Genomic DNA, 15,585 nt, shown 5'->3' on the forward strand with positions numbered 1-15,585 from the left:
CGGTAGATTATCTCAGCTTGGAAGAATAATAAAAAATGAATAAATGCATGCAATATTTTGCAGTATAATAAGAACTACTATTTAAATAGCTTGATTTAATCAGGCACAGGCTATCCTGGTTTCGGATGAACACTATGTTCTTTCCTGAGGCATGTAAAAAAAAAATCCATAATGTAAAAAAAAAGAAGCAGTAAAAGTGAATCTCTCCTTAAGCAAGCACTTTCAAGATTTCTGGACTACTTATGGTCAGCTTTATATTCAGAACTAAACTGAGCTATTTTATTTAAAAAAAAAAAAAAAGTTGAAGTACAACACTGAAATTATAAAAGAAAAATGTTTAGGTTAATATGAATGATTTTTTTAAGATTTCACAAATAAGAACCAGGAAAACGCCACCTTTTGGATCAGATTTGGGCTGAGAAATGTCTTTATGTCTAAAACTTAAAATTTTTTATTCAGAAGGAAAGCTATTTTCCATAGAATTAAGCTTAAGAACGTTTCACTTTATAGATGCAATAGACACAGCACATTACCTATATAACTAGTCACCTCGAGAAGGTTTTCCACTCAACCTCTCTTGGATGCCCCTTTTAGGGTAATATAAATTACCCCCTGGAGGTTCCTTATTCTCTCTTTCAACAATAAAGGGTGGCTGGGGTGACTAGATAAGTTGGACAGCTAATTTCAGACACCTGTATTATGAATCCAACTCTTAAGGAAGAAATAGCAACCTATATGTGCACGAAGTTGTGAATTTAATTTCTCTTCCTTCGTGTTGTACAGTATATTTCACACAAATATAACTGATGATGTGGGAGAAAAATAATATGGGGCGGGGGGGAGTCTATAATTCCAACATTTTTCCGCTATTAAGATGCGTCTGTCAACTGAATACTCTCCTGGAGGAAGCAGGACTCCACTTTTTCCTTTGCACGTTTAAAACTGGACCACAAGTAAACACTAAATCTTACTGGAAGAAACAGTTGAGGATCTGCGGTGTACACTGTTAGTAGATTATTTGGAGGTCAAAAGCAATCAATTGCAAAGTCAGCGGTAGGACAGCTGTGTTACGTAAGATGCAAAATGCCTGAAATAATAGACTATCACAAGGACTCCGTGAAACTTTTATATAGAAAAAGCTATATAAAGACAAAGCATTATTTATTTACTATGTTGATTCCACTTGATTTTGCCTCAATTTCTTTTCAAAATTAGGACAAGAAGGTAAATGCAAGAAAAAAGCAATCCAAGCCATCTACTCTGAAGTCCTTCAGAGGAAGCTGTTTCTCTTCCTTGTCAAGAGCAGTGATTTGTGTTCATTCCTCACTATACGAACAATTTTAAGGAGACAGGACCTAACCCAGACCTGTTAGAATATAGTGCTGAGATGGGTGTAGGTGTGCCTGAATGTCCTTGCAAATGGTATAGCTTTCACTAAAAAGACAGAGATATTCTGCTTATAGCAAGCTGAAGATGAGCTACAATATCACACCTAATGAAGGTCTAATAAAACTGTACCCTGAATGGGTCTGATCTGCTAGACAAGTCCAGGACATCTGCACCGTGCATACTCGGCAGGAGGGCTGGACAGGAGTATCACAAACAGCAAAACCACAGCAATCTGCTACGCCCAGCGACATTAATCAACATTTCAGCTGGGAAGTGAGCCCCTTCTCCCCCTCAGTAAGAATTAGCCATTTAAATAACTTTATACTCTGCTTTTATCCTTCCTCTTATTGTATTTTGGCCTCCCTAACAACATCATCACAAAATTCAGATTCGTGATTGGTGTACCCATAAAAACCTCATATCTTTAAGGACTAGGCCAAGACAGTCTAAGGTAAAAGACATGGCAATCACAGCAGGACTTTTCATACTACATAGAAAGAAAAAGGGACCTGCATTTGCCTTCTCAACTACTAACACTCTCACTGGGTCTGACCGAGATCTCTGCTTCCTCAGTCTCTTCTGCCTCACCTGTGTGGGACCCATAAGAAACTCATCCCAAACACACAAAAGTGTGCTTTAGTTCAAGGACTCCAGAACCTATGTTGTCTTTGAGGAAAGCAAGTTTAAGGGTTCATTTCTGCACAGCTGCTGGAGTGGTCAATGGAAAGTAGAAACTTATGTGGATAAATTGCGCTTAGTATCTTTCCAGTGCTCCCAGTAGAGTATAGGAGAAATAGCATAAAAACAAGGTCAGTGCCTGTGACTCACAAGATTCAATTTTCTTCAAAGCAAGGAAAAAGCAGAAAATGAAAAAAAAAAAAAAGAAGAAGAAATTATACTTTTTCTATTCAAAGTCATGGAAAAACACAAAGGCCATGATTAAAAAGAAAAAAAAAGATAGTTTAGAATAAAGTCATTCTAAGATACTTAAGAGTTGGAGTTGTCTCATCTCCTTGTAGATGTATGCAGCGGAGACACTTTCAGTGATCAAAACCACAAGGTTGGTCAGTCTTTCTGGAATCAGTAGGAAGGAATAGGCACTTTAAAAATGCACTTCATTGAATGTGTTTTGGATGTCTACCTTAGGACCAGCTAAATCTTCTTCCATTTTACCAGATGAATTCCAAACTGCAGATTTTTTGTGAAGGTTCCAACAGAAAATTTGGAAAGAGAAAATATATTGGAAGAACAGCCTTCCCCACAAAATGCCATTGTTTTCTTTGTGTTAATTTCAAAAACAAACAAGCATGAACAAAAAAAGCTGGTAATGGACTGAATCATCCTCTGAAACAAGAAAGAGCATCAGTCAGAGCAGCCTCCCTGCATGCCAAACATGCACAGAGTGATGCAGCCAACCCCAAAGGAAGGTGACAATATTTTGAGGGAATATTGGGTATGCAAAGCATCTTCCTCCTTTACAGAACCTGACATTAATCTAATGTGAGTCATTCGGAAGAAATAACTTTGTGTGCAATAAGATGAACTTCATATTGGCTTGCTTATTGTGATATTTTCTTTATGACCATATTAGTTTCAGTTAAAACTTTTTTTTTTTTCTTTCTGGAAAACAGACAAAAGGAAAAAGAAGTAAACTTCTTTCCAGAAGACACTTGAGTTGCTATGAGACAGTCAGACTCAAAAAGGTATTTAGGATGAGAATCATCTGCCCTAGTGCAGGTTCCCAGTGCTTAGGGGTTAGATTCAGCTTGCAGATTAAGAAATTTAGGTGTCTTCATGCATGGGTCCAGATGAGAGCTCGTTGTCTGACCTCTCATTATGATTAACAGATATCTAGTCAGTAGAGTTAGTGAAGTTTAGAAAGCAATTCACCTCACCTAAAAACTAGACAACTGGACAACTGTAGCATGATTCAGTTGCTTAAATACAGACATCAGATGCTGTAGGGTATGCCAGTGTTGTTCCAAAAGGTTTAAGTTTCCCATAGGTCCTGTGTCACATCTGCCAGCCTTCCACTGACGTCTTAGATGTGAAGGCAACCGAACCTACATGTGATCAGCTGAACTGTTCCCTAGACTCTATTGATAGTGCTGACTAGATCTCGGCTTACTATAGTAGCAGCCTAGACACCTGTGGCAGTATAAGCACATCAGACTGAAGCAAACAGGGTAGTTACTTAGATATATTGCCTTTCAAGACCTCTAAACAGGCCTAAAAGGAAGTTGGCTGATGTTGTAAAGGTCTTCAGTCCTGAAATGGTGACAACATGAAGATCACACAGCAGTGGTGTTGTGGATGAGGTAGGTAGCTGAACATCATCACAGTTTGACAAGAGTATTTTCTGGGTATGGTATTGAAGATAATCCTTCTTTCTTTATTTTTTTTTTTTAAAAAAAAAACAAAGAGCAATCAGCATTTGTCAGGTTCAGTGGTGTTGGTACATAAGGAAAAAGTCAGAGCTGTGGATGTTCAAAGGTTTGAAGAGAAGATTCAATCCTGTTGCCGTAGGCTGAGGTACCTAAACCCTAAAGCTACCTGTCCTTGATGCAATACTTCTCTCCAAGTCTCTCTTAAAGAATCAAAACTGTCAAGGCATATCACTGGGACCTCATTAGTCAAAAAGTGGAACTGGAAGCTTGCTTGAAAAAATGAACAACATGTCTCACGGTGAGTCCATCACTCAAGGGGACAAGACTTCTAAGTGTTGACCATGGGCACAACAGCCCTTAGATCCAAAAGAACTAGTTCACTACCATCAAAAAAACCACTTCACTGTAAAGCAATGATCTGAAGTTGAATATATCCTTAAACTATTACTTATATTTTTTTTTCCTTTTGCCTATGTACTAAAATGGAAATTAAAAAAATCTGGAAGAAAAAAAAGAAAAAAAAAGAAAACTGCACTGAGATATACTGAGAACAAGAGTTCAAGTAAATTGATAGGAATTATGTTCCATAGCATAAACATTACTGGTTTTCTGCCTTCCACCATGGAAAAGGGAAAGAGTTGTTGGGTATTTAAGGTTTCTTAAGCCAAAAAATATCGGCTTCAGAGTGTGTGAGGGGCTCAAGAGTATTCAAGTATGATGCAGACACTCAAGCAAAACATGAATCACGTATAAATTGGGAATGGAATTTCTGTGGCACATCATCCAAAACTGGGGTTATACTGGCTGTTTTCTTGTTTAGCTCATTTTTAGCCACTAGCTGTTGCCCTCTTGACGACATCATTTTGCTGAGCTGAAGACCTACCATGTCTATTCAACACATTTTGCTGCTGCGTCAGTCTGGCAGCATAGGAATTCATAAGGATGGACAATTACTTTGACCTTACTATGGTAATGGAAAATACGTCAAATGTATTGATTCAACTGCTTTCCTATTACAGTTCAAGGGAACGAGCCAACAAGTGTTTCTAACTGCACTAATAGATGGTACAATGTGTTCTAGTACTAGATAAGAGCTTTACCTGTTGTGATACTTGAGTGCCCATCCTGCTAGATGCAATCAATAGTAGATTCATTCTCATTTTAACAGAATCCACAAAGATTGTAACATATTTTGAGTGCTTTAAAACCACTAGCTAACCAAGCCACAAAGCAGTGCAAGGAGAAACTGTATTGTAGAAATGCACCTAGGAAAAATCAGAGACAAGGATCACTATGAGCATTGACTCCAGCAGTGTAAGGGTAAGGACAGATCACCAGAGGTGCTGGTACCTATGCCTGGATGCAGACCACTGTTCTGAACCAGACCGCTTAGCTTGGTTACCGTGAATGTGAGATGGCCATCCATGAAGTTTCAGAGGCTCAGTTACCACAGTACTAGAATTCCTCCTGACCCATACTTCCCAAAAGTCTGTTAGGTGCGAATGTAAACAAGCTGAAAGATGCTACAAGGCATGCATTAGCATCTTAACGCACTGTCTTGACCAGCTTTCTCCCTTGTAGCTGGGATATATCCAGCCCAGAATTAGACTGGCAATTCTCAGCTGCAGAAGCCTTGTCAATGTGATGAGGTGGTCCGTATAAAATGAGATGAAGATTTCTGCTCAGTTACTGGTGGACATGGAGGAAAATGGACAATGAATTCTAGCTGGTATTTAAGCTTTTAAAATCCTAATCCTAAAATTTGAACAAAATGTTATTCAAATCTCACCAGAAAGGTCATTAACATTTAGAAGTCAAAATGGAAAGAAGGAGAGGATCTTGGAAAAATTAAATGACAGAGAGAAACACCTTGTTAAGCTGCAGCAGAGTCAGAAAAGAATGAAATTTCAGAAGGAGCATAGTAGTGAAACAGACTGCTTAACCTGGGAGAGACACTTTATCATCACAATGAAATATCACATATATTCTCTTTCAATTGACTTCAATTCGTGGGATTTCAGGGGTACCATTAAAACCAATTTTACAATAATAATTCTGGCACTCTGAAGTACTGTAAAATAAATTTTTAAAAAAGAGCAAAGAAGTAGAAATATATACTGCTCCTTTGCTATTAAGAATTAAGGGCTGTATCAGACCATCTGTCAAGAAGAAAAAAATGAACAGACATAGGTAAGGCCTAAAGTAATGTTTTGTGAGAGACATAACAGCAGATAAAAAGGCCAAAATCCTCCTCAGCACTGTTTGTTCAAGAGAAGGCATACTAGTTTCAGTAGTCAGCAGTACTCTAATGGAGTGAAGCAGCTAGTGTTATACTCAGCCACCTTTGCCCAGTGCCCCACTTCAAATGAGCAAGTATCCATTCATAGTTCGGTTGACTGAAGTAGCCTTTGCCATAAATCAGTGATGTAAACTTGGCTCCCACATGCATTTTTCAGACAGTCAGACAGTTTAATCATCAGTCCCTCACCTTCCAGTGCGATTCTGAAAGGCAGGAATATTTTGTTATACCATAATGAAGCAGATAGCAGATCTCATTGCCCCAGAAAACTGGGAAATGGAAGTTTTAAAGAATAAAAAATGAGCTGGAAGTATACATGTATTCAGAAATACTCAGGGTTCTTATAGTGTATGTTAAGTAATAATGTATTAATAATGAAGAATAGATTTAAGAATAATGATAAACTACATGCTTCAAGGCTCAGACTTCTACAGAGGCATCAAAAAGACCTGTTTGTAGAGATCTCCAAAAGATCTCATGCAAGGGGTATAACATACCCAAGGTGCCTGCCAAAAGGTGCTCGCCTTGTACAATGAATGAGCCAAGATGTATATGCTGCTGCGGGAGACACTAACAGGGTCTCAAGCACCCCTTCTCTTTCCTGCAGCAGTTCAAAATGTTCCCTTGCAGCAAAGGTAGCAGGGCAAGAGTAGGAAGTTACCTCTTCCACTTGCATATCTTTTTGCAGGGTTCATATCTGCAAATGGGAAATCAATTTCAGCTATTAGCAGTGGAATGTAGATTCACCTCCTTTTCAGTAGGAAATTAAGTGCATCTCCACTGAGTTCCTGCTGCTCCTAACACCACTCTTCACTAAGAGTTACTTGGAGAAGCTAGAGGAAAAGTAGTTTATTAAAACAGCATTCAAAATCAGAAGACCATTAAGCATTAATTTAAAAATTAGAATGCCAGTTATTATCTGATAAGTGTCAGCTCTAAACAAGATGTATATTCTGTGGAAAAAAACACCTTAAAACCCCCATCCCAGAACTCAGAACTTACTGTAGAAGTTATATCAACAAGAATCTGGTGAGAAGTGGGAGAGGATTGCATGGTCTGAGATCATTCTCTCCCATCTTCAGCAGCTTGAAAAGCATTAATGCTTCCTGACACTGATAGAAGCAGCTGAATGGTGACTCAATGAGGCTGAATTTCATAGCATAAGTAGCAAGGAGCATGTTACCCGCGGAACTCTCTCCCCTTCACGGAAAATAAATAAATAAATAAAAGGCTTGCAAGTTATTTCATGTCTCATTTGAAGAGACACCACTCAATACCACTCTTGCAAGGTGAAAGGATCTTGAGAAAACAAGAATTACTTCTACACCAAGGTTAAGGCCTCTTTAGTTAGATAGACTGTCATTACAGAGCCTCTTTGTGCCTGAGAATCATACTCTATGGCTGCAAAGCATACTTCTCCCACACCCTGGGACTTTAGTCAAGAGATCTTTTAGCCCAGCAGTGATGGGGAAACATAGAGAAGCCCAGTTCCTTCAAGGGTGGGATAAAGTCATGGTCAACCTCATGATGAGGACCAACTTGCAGTGAAGACAGGAGACTTCACTGTGGAAATTTAAGTGGGATGGCTGGATGTAAAGCCTCAAAAAATGGATGCCCATCAGCAGACTGGGAACATAGAGAAGAGGTGCAAACTATTTTGACCTACGCCTCTGGTTTTAGGAAGTTAGGAAAATCCTATCAAAATATTCTGGATCAGTCATAGAATTCATCTCGATTCACTCTGAAGTTGCTATTCAGTTGCCTATAATAGGTATCTAAGTGCTACTGAAAGTCTCCATGGATAAATTCAGCATCTACATGGGGCTTACAGGTAGGAGACAGGACCTACAGGAAACCAGGAGCCTTCTGGCAAGAGGTGGGGGGCCCAGAGGGATATATATGTTCTCAGATGGAACAAGATGCCTATTTTGAGCAAATGAATCCATCCATATGGATGCAGTATAGGCATGCATCTCTGAATTAGTCCACCTACCTTGCTGTTATGATCAAGGCAATGAACAAAACGGCTTTTGTTTTAACAAACAAAATTTTTACGTTCTGCTTCACCTGCCATGTTTTAGATGTGAACTTTAGGATGAGATAAATCATGCAATGAACTCGAGATGCCTCTGCACAGACTGAATTTGGAGCTCTTTAGGTATGTGGCAAATGTATTGAACCAGATACAGGAAAGATGATGGTATATTTCTTTGTAAATTAAACACGAATGGAGCTCTTACCAAGACATTCTGTTGTTGATTTTCTCTGCTTTTCTTTTGCTAGATGATATTCATGTCTGTCCAAACAATACCTAATAAATCCTTTCTACCAACATCTATCAAATTTGTGCGTAACAGAAGGTGACCTTTTATTTTGGATGAAAGCACATATTTGTGTTAGTTCAGAGACTGCTATTTCAAAATGGAACTTAAATCTTTATTAAAAAAACCTTAAATAAATAGACTCTTCCAACAGTAACAAAAGCAAAGACATTTAGCTCATTATTTCACTGCTAAGGTACTGCTTAAGGGTTTCTTCGTGTACTCTTAAGACAGCTTTTTAGTGCTGGCACAGAGATCCCAAGGCATTCACATAACTCATGTAAAATAATGAGAATGGGTTACATTTAAACTCCACCAAAATCAGTGAAAGGTTCTTGGCTTTTAATGAAATAGTGTGGCCAGCAGGACGAGGGAAGTGATTGTCCCCCTGTACTCGGCAATGGTGAGGCCACACCTCAAATACTGTGTTCAGTTTTGGGCCCCTCACTACAAGAAAGACATTGAGGTGCTGGAGTGCATCCAAAGAAGGGCAACAAAGCTGGTGAAGGGTCTAGAGAACAAGTCTTATGAGGAGCAGCTGAGGGAACTGGGGTTGTTTAGCCTGGAGAAAAGGAGGCTCAGGGGAAACCTTATTGCTCTCTACGACTACCTGAAAGGAGGTTGTAGCAAGGTGGGTGTTGGTCTCTTCTCCAAAGTAACAAGTGATAAGACGAGAGGAAATGGCCTCAAGTTGCACCAAAGGAGGTTTAGATTGGATACCAGGAAAAATTTCTTCACTGAAAGGGTTACCAAGCATTGGAACAGGCTGCCCAGAGAAATGGTTGAGTCACCATCCCTGGAGGTATTTAAGACATGTAGATGTGGTGCTTAGGGACATGGTTTAGTGGTGGACTTGGCAGTGTTAGGTTTACGGTTGGACTCAATGTTCTTAAAGGTCTTTTCCAACCTCAACGATTCCATGATTCTATGAATGAGGTATGCAACACATAGCCAACAGGTAAACGGATGTGCTCAGGCAGCAAAAGGGAGAATTCACAGCAGCTGATGCACACAGCTCTTTTGACAAAGCCGTCTTATGTGCTGGTAGTTTTGTATGGAAGCTGGAAGATAGGATGCAACTTCTCCCTTTGTCCAAGGAAATAAATGTGACTCAAGAGGAACAATATTTTTGAAGTGATTTAGGAACTTTGAGGAGCTAGGTGCCCTACTCTGTGTTCCTGTCTCTGATCTCCTAAGCCCATACTTTCCCAGATTTCTCTCCAAAAATCTGAGTCGCTGCCCAAGTAGGAGTCCTTTATCTACCATCTCAGGAAAAGGTAGAAGAGAAATCATTGGTCACTTCTGCATTCTGTTGTGATCTCCGTCTGCATCTCTCAGATGCTAAACCTTCCAGCTAAATCCCAAAAAAGGCTTTTCCACAGGGAATTTTGTCAGCCCTGATTTAATTCATTCCTGGCTATTCCTCCTGTAGAAGGGAAGGAGCTGAGCGAGAAAGGCAGATTAAATAATCAGACTTGCTAGGTATAGGAAGAGTAGAGGCAGTGACTGCCTTCGGGTAGACTGCCTTAGGAGTAGCCACCACTAATCCTTCCTTGAGCAGAAGCCCGAGCCAATTGGCTTTCTACAGCTCTGCAGTAAGCAAACTAGCAGAAGGACCATGTTATTTTGCCGTGGCAATCCTCTACCCCTTTCCAATTTGTACCTCAAACCAGTTCTGCTGCAGGCTGTGGAGTTTCCATAAGGCAAATGTTTTCTACTCACAGCAGTCAATGTGCTTTCACTTTGCTCCTCACTTAGTAGGGACTATATAGATGTTTATAGGAATCACCATATGGGGGGTTTCGTGGGTCTGGGGTCTCTCTCACTAATTTTTACTGACAACGTATGAATGGGAATCATACTCTTCACCCTTGGGCTTAGGAGTTACATGTAAGAAAGAAAGGAACCTATTTTCCCTGCTTCAAGGGCTGCATATAAGCTCAGTATGAAACAGTAGTTTGAACGGGTGCAAAGCTGTCATGAAAGAAGAGCTGGAACACAGAATTCACCCACCAGATCAGTTTCGTTATCCTTAGGCCAGAGCAAAAGTTGCCAATGTTTTTCAGTTTGCAAATCCCTAAAAAATATCCTTGTGGAAGAGCAAAGTGGTGCCTGGGGAATTTAAGTAGGCTTGGATTTCTTAGTTGGCTTTTTCAGATCCCTGGGATACAGTAGCTGGATCCCCTAGTAGGCCACAAGTTGAAAATTATTGACCTAGAGCATAGTCTTCACACTCACTTGCTCATTCACCAAGTTAATCTGTCATGATTTTTCACAGGAAGGAATGATATCGCTATCAAGACCTGAGTGCTACCTCCCTTCCTAGGTTATCAAGTATTAGGAATCTTTATATGGAAGGTGGGGATTCATAAACCTACAGGCAGAGGAAAGAAACCAACTTTATCTCCCACCTCCTGTGACTAATGAAAATTGAATCAACACCTCACGCCAGTGTCCTACCCAAATTAACTCCTTTCTTCTCAGACTGAGATCTTTTATTGAAATTGTGCATTAACAGAGCTCTTTTCATTGAATTATTAAATAGAAGAGGAAGACTGTTTTGCTATATTTTGTGCTGAGTTCCTTGCAGAACACATACTGGATGAATCACTCCAGAGAGATGTTTGGAGGAAAGCCTATCCTGCAGCTCTGCCCTGGTTATAGGAGTGAGAAAAACAAATCTGCTTGGGTCTCGCGAGAGTAGGACACTTAAAAGCCCACTAAGTAGAAAAAAACAGGCATCTGTGGAAAAGCAACACTAAAAAGCTTGGCTCCTTTGGACTTAAAAACTTAGGTGGGATGGCAAGAACTTGAGTGGGAATTTTTAAGGATTATTTATACTTTTACAAATATAAATCACACCTGCATCCCACTTTAAAGCACCTACATGCTTTGGTGAATCCAGTCAAAAGAAAGGGATTTGATAATCCCTCATCATTTGTATCCTTGAACTTCTACAGGTTTACAAATCTTGTCCAAAGACCTACCCTATTCCTCTGGATACATGCAATCTGTATCATAAAAAAAAAAATAAAAAAAAAAAAATTAAGTTTCACTTGGTCAAGAAGAAATACCTTGTGCTTTCAGCAAGCTAAGGATCGTATTCTCAGGTACCAATAGCCCGTAATGTAGCAATGTAACCTGGGGTGAGTTACCCTGCCATTAAGATACAATCAGCATAATAACCAACATAACACAATTTGATCAAACACTTATAATAATATTCAAAAATTACATAGTAAAAAATGAACCTCCAAGAGTAGTTAAAAAATAAAAATAAATTTTAAATTTAGTGTATTTATTTAAAAGCAAACAATTGTCAAATCAACAATCACTCTTCTCTCTTGGTCATGCAAAAAGTACTTTTATGGGTAGTCATTTTATCGGAATAAGGGGGAAAAAAAGGCTATAACTAACAAGGATATCAAGGTTAAAGCAGCAATAAGATAGAAATTTGTTCTAAAATGACTTTCTAAAGTTCGCCCTTTTGGATGCAGTTGCCTTTTTTGCACAAAGTGGATCTAGATACCAATTGGAACAACTAATTTTGGGATGTGACGGACTTCAGGCATACAAAACAAGAATTTTTTTTTTGTCATTAATTTGTTTTTTTCCCCCTCATAAATAAGTACTAATTGAACAGGGGTTAATTTAGGAAATACCAATGTTATACGCTATGCAGAAAATTAGACTAGATGACTTCCATGGCCTTTTTGATTTGATAATCTGTGGAAAGATTGTGCTACATATACACAGTGTTGGAAATAGCCAAGCATATGAGATAACAGCAATTCAAAGAAACCTTCCAGCACTTCCTGAGGCTGGGAAATGAGAGCTCATAATAGCATATGTTATCTGTCACACTATCTGTCATGTCAGATTTCTACACCCATCACATGATCCCGCATGTGTGTGTTTAGGAGCAGAGGAAAAAGTCTGATGTGTCAGAGATTTGCAAGCTGCTTCTCTTCCTCAGATGCGTACGTGGTAATACAAAGTACGTATGCTGTGAAGGTAGTGGGAAACAGCTTGAGTTGTTGCCCACCTCTGCTTAGACTACCACCAAGAGGAATATTCAGATGCAGTAAAACATAAAGAGGAGACCCATCCTGCAGACCCTAAAATAAAATAAAAAAAAAAAAAATCAAAAAAGCCTCAATTGCTTTAATCATGCCTTCCCTAGAAAGCAGCTGAGCACACTCTTACCTATTTTCTCCCACTGCAGGAAAGAGGATCTCCAGATTTTCACAGCACCTACATATACTGTCAAAATATTCTGTGAAATCAATCGTGATACATGCTTCTTGCCCAACACGTCTGGAGAAGATGCTGACCTCCTTGCCCATACTATACTCAATCATCTATCAGGTATTTTCCATAGAAAGTGATAGACAAACTCTTTGTAGTGCCCACGTTAGTCCGAATTTCTGTACGAACAACCTCACACATCCTGGCTCTGAAGGGTTAATAGCTTCTGCTTGGTGAAAAACATTTCTACTGGGACTGAGTCCAGGTGAAGCACTGTTTGCATTCCCATCCCACATTTGTTTGCCAATTGGCTGTACCTTGTTCCTCTTGGTTTATAATTATGCCAGATCCTGGCAAAGCCTATCTGTCTCAGGGCTTTGCCCCTTTGTTCTGTTGCATTAGCAGAAGCTCTCCTGAAACTCAGACCGCTTCTGCTCCTACTCAGCACCCTGAGCAATTCTCCCATGCACAGACAAATACTGCTGATGGCAAATTGCTCCTGACATGCTGTATCAGTAGGAAAAAACCAGAGATACCTGCAGTCTTTCCTAGTTACAGTGCTGTAGGCCTCCTCACTCACTCCTCCTTAGCACTTTTGATTTAAAGCCAGTTTAGATACTGATATGAAAGACTCCAGAATAGCTGCGTAATGTCCAAACTGAAACCGTTCAGATATGTTTTCCTGGGCTTTCAGTCACTGTTTGCTCAGCATGAGGCAATATTAGGGTATTTAATTCTCTGATTAAAAAGTCTGCCACAAGTATTAGTAATAACAATTAGGGTGGAGGCATAGCTTGGGTCATAGCAAGTTCCTATGTGCATGTTCTCTGTCAATATTTGTCGCATGTGTCCATGTGACAAACAAGTCATTGCCATAGACTATTAGCCCAGTTCTGGGACAGTTGTAAGGTCATTAGGGTGATTTTAAGAAAAATAAAATCATTCAGAGGTTGAGAGGAAAATAAGAGGAAATTGGACATTTCATGGAAATTGGAAATTTCATGCCCTCCAGTTGCTACTCAAGAGAAATATTTTTTCTTTTGAGTCCCTAGTGGCTCCCTTGTGTCCAGGCATGAATGCTATCAGGATGGGAAAAGTTAACATCACCAACTCCAACACCTATTTTGGCGTCAGTTAGTAGTTAATCCTCCAAATTGACTCTTTCTCTTTGTGCTCCGTCGTGTTCAGTCCTTGACTTTCTTGTACTAACCAAATAAGGACCATTAACTTTAAATTTATCAGAGTTACTATAGCTACTAAACTGTGTATGCCAGCTAATATTTTGAAGATAGGAATAACAAAGATACATTATATAGTTTACGGTGTTTGCCGTTATCATGACAATAAATTTACACACGACAGCATATAGTCATACAGCAATTTGTAGATAGGAAAGATTTAGATTAATGGTGCTCATTTTATCCTTTTGGGTGGGGAACAGCACTGGATGACTTTGTAGGTGTTTTGACCTATAGTCAAGGGCGAGAGATGATCATCTCCAGAAAGTGGTTCACAGAACCTGAACTGCTAGCTGAGTAGAGAGAGCCAAGGAGGATTATTCTCCTAAATTCAGTGTGAAATGAGAGTAAAGTTAGGTGATACGAATAGTCCTCATTCCCAAAGGTTACACATGTGAATACAGTGGATTGGAGACCTCAGGGGAACTGCTTGAAAAACCTAAGTGGACATTAAGTAGTTACACAGGGAATCATTTGAGAAACCTGAGTGAACAAAGGAAGAAGACATTTTCTATACGGTGAACACATAGACCTCTTAAAAGCTTTCAAACAGTTGGGAGCATGGGGACTTGCCTGTTCTTCTGGACTATATTCTGCCTCATGTTACATAGTAGATGCCCACATCCAGGTCCTCTCTCTGTATATATCTATGTAACATACTTGCCCCTTACATACATTTAAATAAATAAATAAATGTCTCTGCTGGCACAGACCGTCATATTGTACCTGTCATTTTCTGGTAGAATTCTTCAGAAACTGAACATTTTAGCAGGCTGTTTTCTGCATATTCCAGTGACTATACGTTACATGCTTTAATTTTGCTTTAAAAGAGTCATTTTAACTGTTCAGATCCATGGGCTTTCCTCACAGCATTCTGTCACAGACATTTCCACTTCTCACAGGTAGTGTGGTAGGTACTAATTACATTCTGTCTGCACTCCGGATGTTAAAGCATTGCTAATTTGTTTGAAATGCTGACAAGGAGATCTCTATAGACTTTAGCTTGATAACTTCATCATTTTCCAAGAGTTCAACAGAGTAGCTATTTATTGTGTTGGTTTTCTATAATAGCACTTAAGACTTATGCAAACTTTATAGAGCAAAGTGTATGTTAGCTCTTTAGCAGCTGAGGCACGGTAAGATAAAGCTCAATCCTGTTGCTAGCTAGAGGTGTTCCTTTTACACAAAAAGTTCTTTGGAATTGGCGGAACTAAGAGATAACAACTTTTGATTACATACAAATCACCGTCATTTTGTGTGCATGTATATAATTTTCATTGCATAACATATATATATACACACTGTTCTATTGTTTTATGAGTCTGGTGATCTTTTTAATGGCGTTTTAACCAGAGGATAATGGCTAATATTCCTTTATTAGGAACTGGAATGACATTAGAGTGGTTTTCCTCAGAAAGTTTTAGATGTTGCTAGAGGGAATGGGAAGTCTGGCAGAATTTCTATGTTTCATTTCCGTGCCATACACCCAAACGTCTTTGACACTTAACCGTACATTCACTAGAGGGAAATTGTACAGTCTGCTGCACAAAACAGGTAATGTGCAGCTGCACAACCACCAGGCTGAAAAATGTCTTGTTACTTGCAGAAAGTCTGTTGTCACTTTGCTTCCATCTAAGACAGCACTGTCTAACAAGTGGCCCATGGACTGCTTCTACCCAAATGCTGCTTTTTTTTTTTTTTTT

This window comes from Gymnogyps californianus, chromosome 2 (genome assembly GCF_018139145.2).
Source record: "Gymnogyps californianus isolate 813 chromosome 2, ASM1813914v2, whole genome shotgun sequence".
Classification (NCBI taxonomy): Eukaryota; Metazoa; Chordata; class Aves; order Accipitriformes; family Cathartidae; genus Gymnogyps; species Gymnogyps californianus.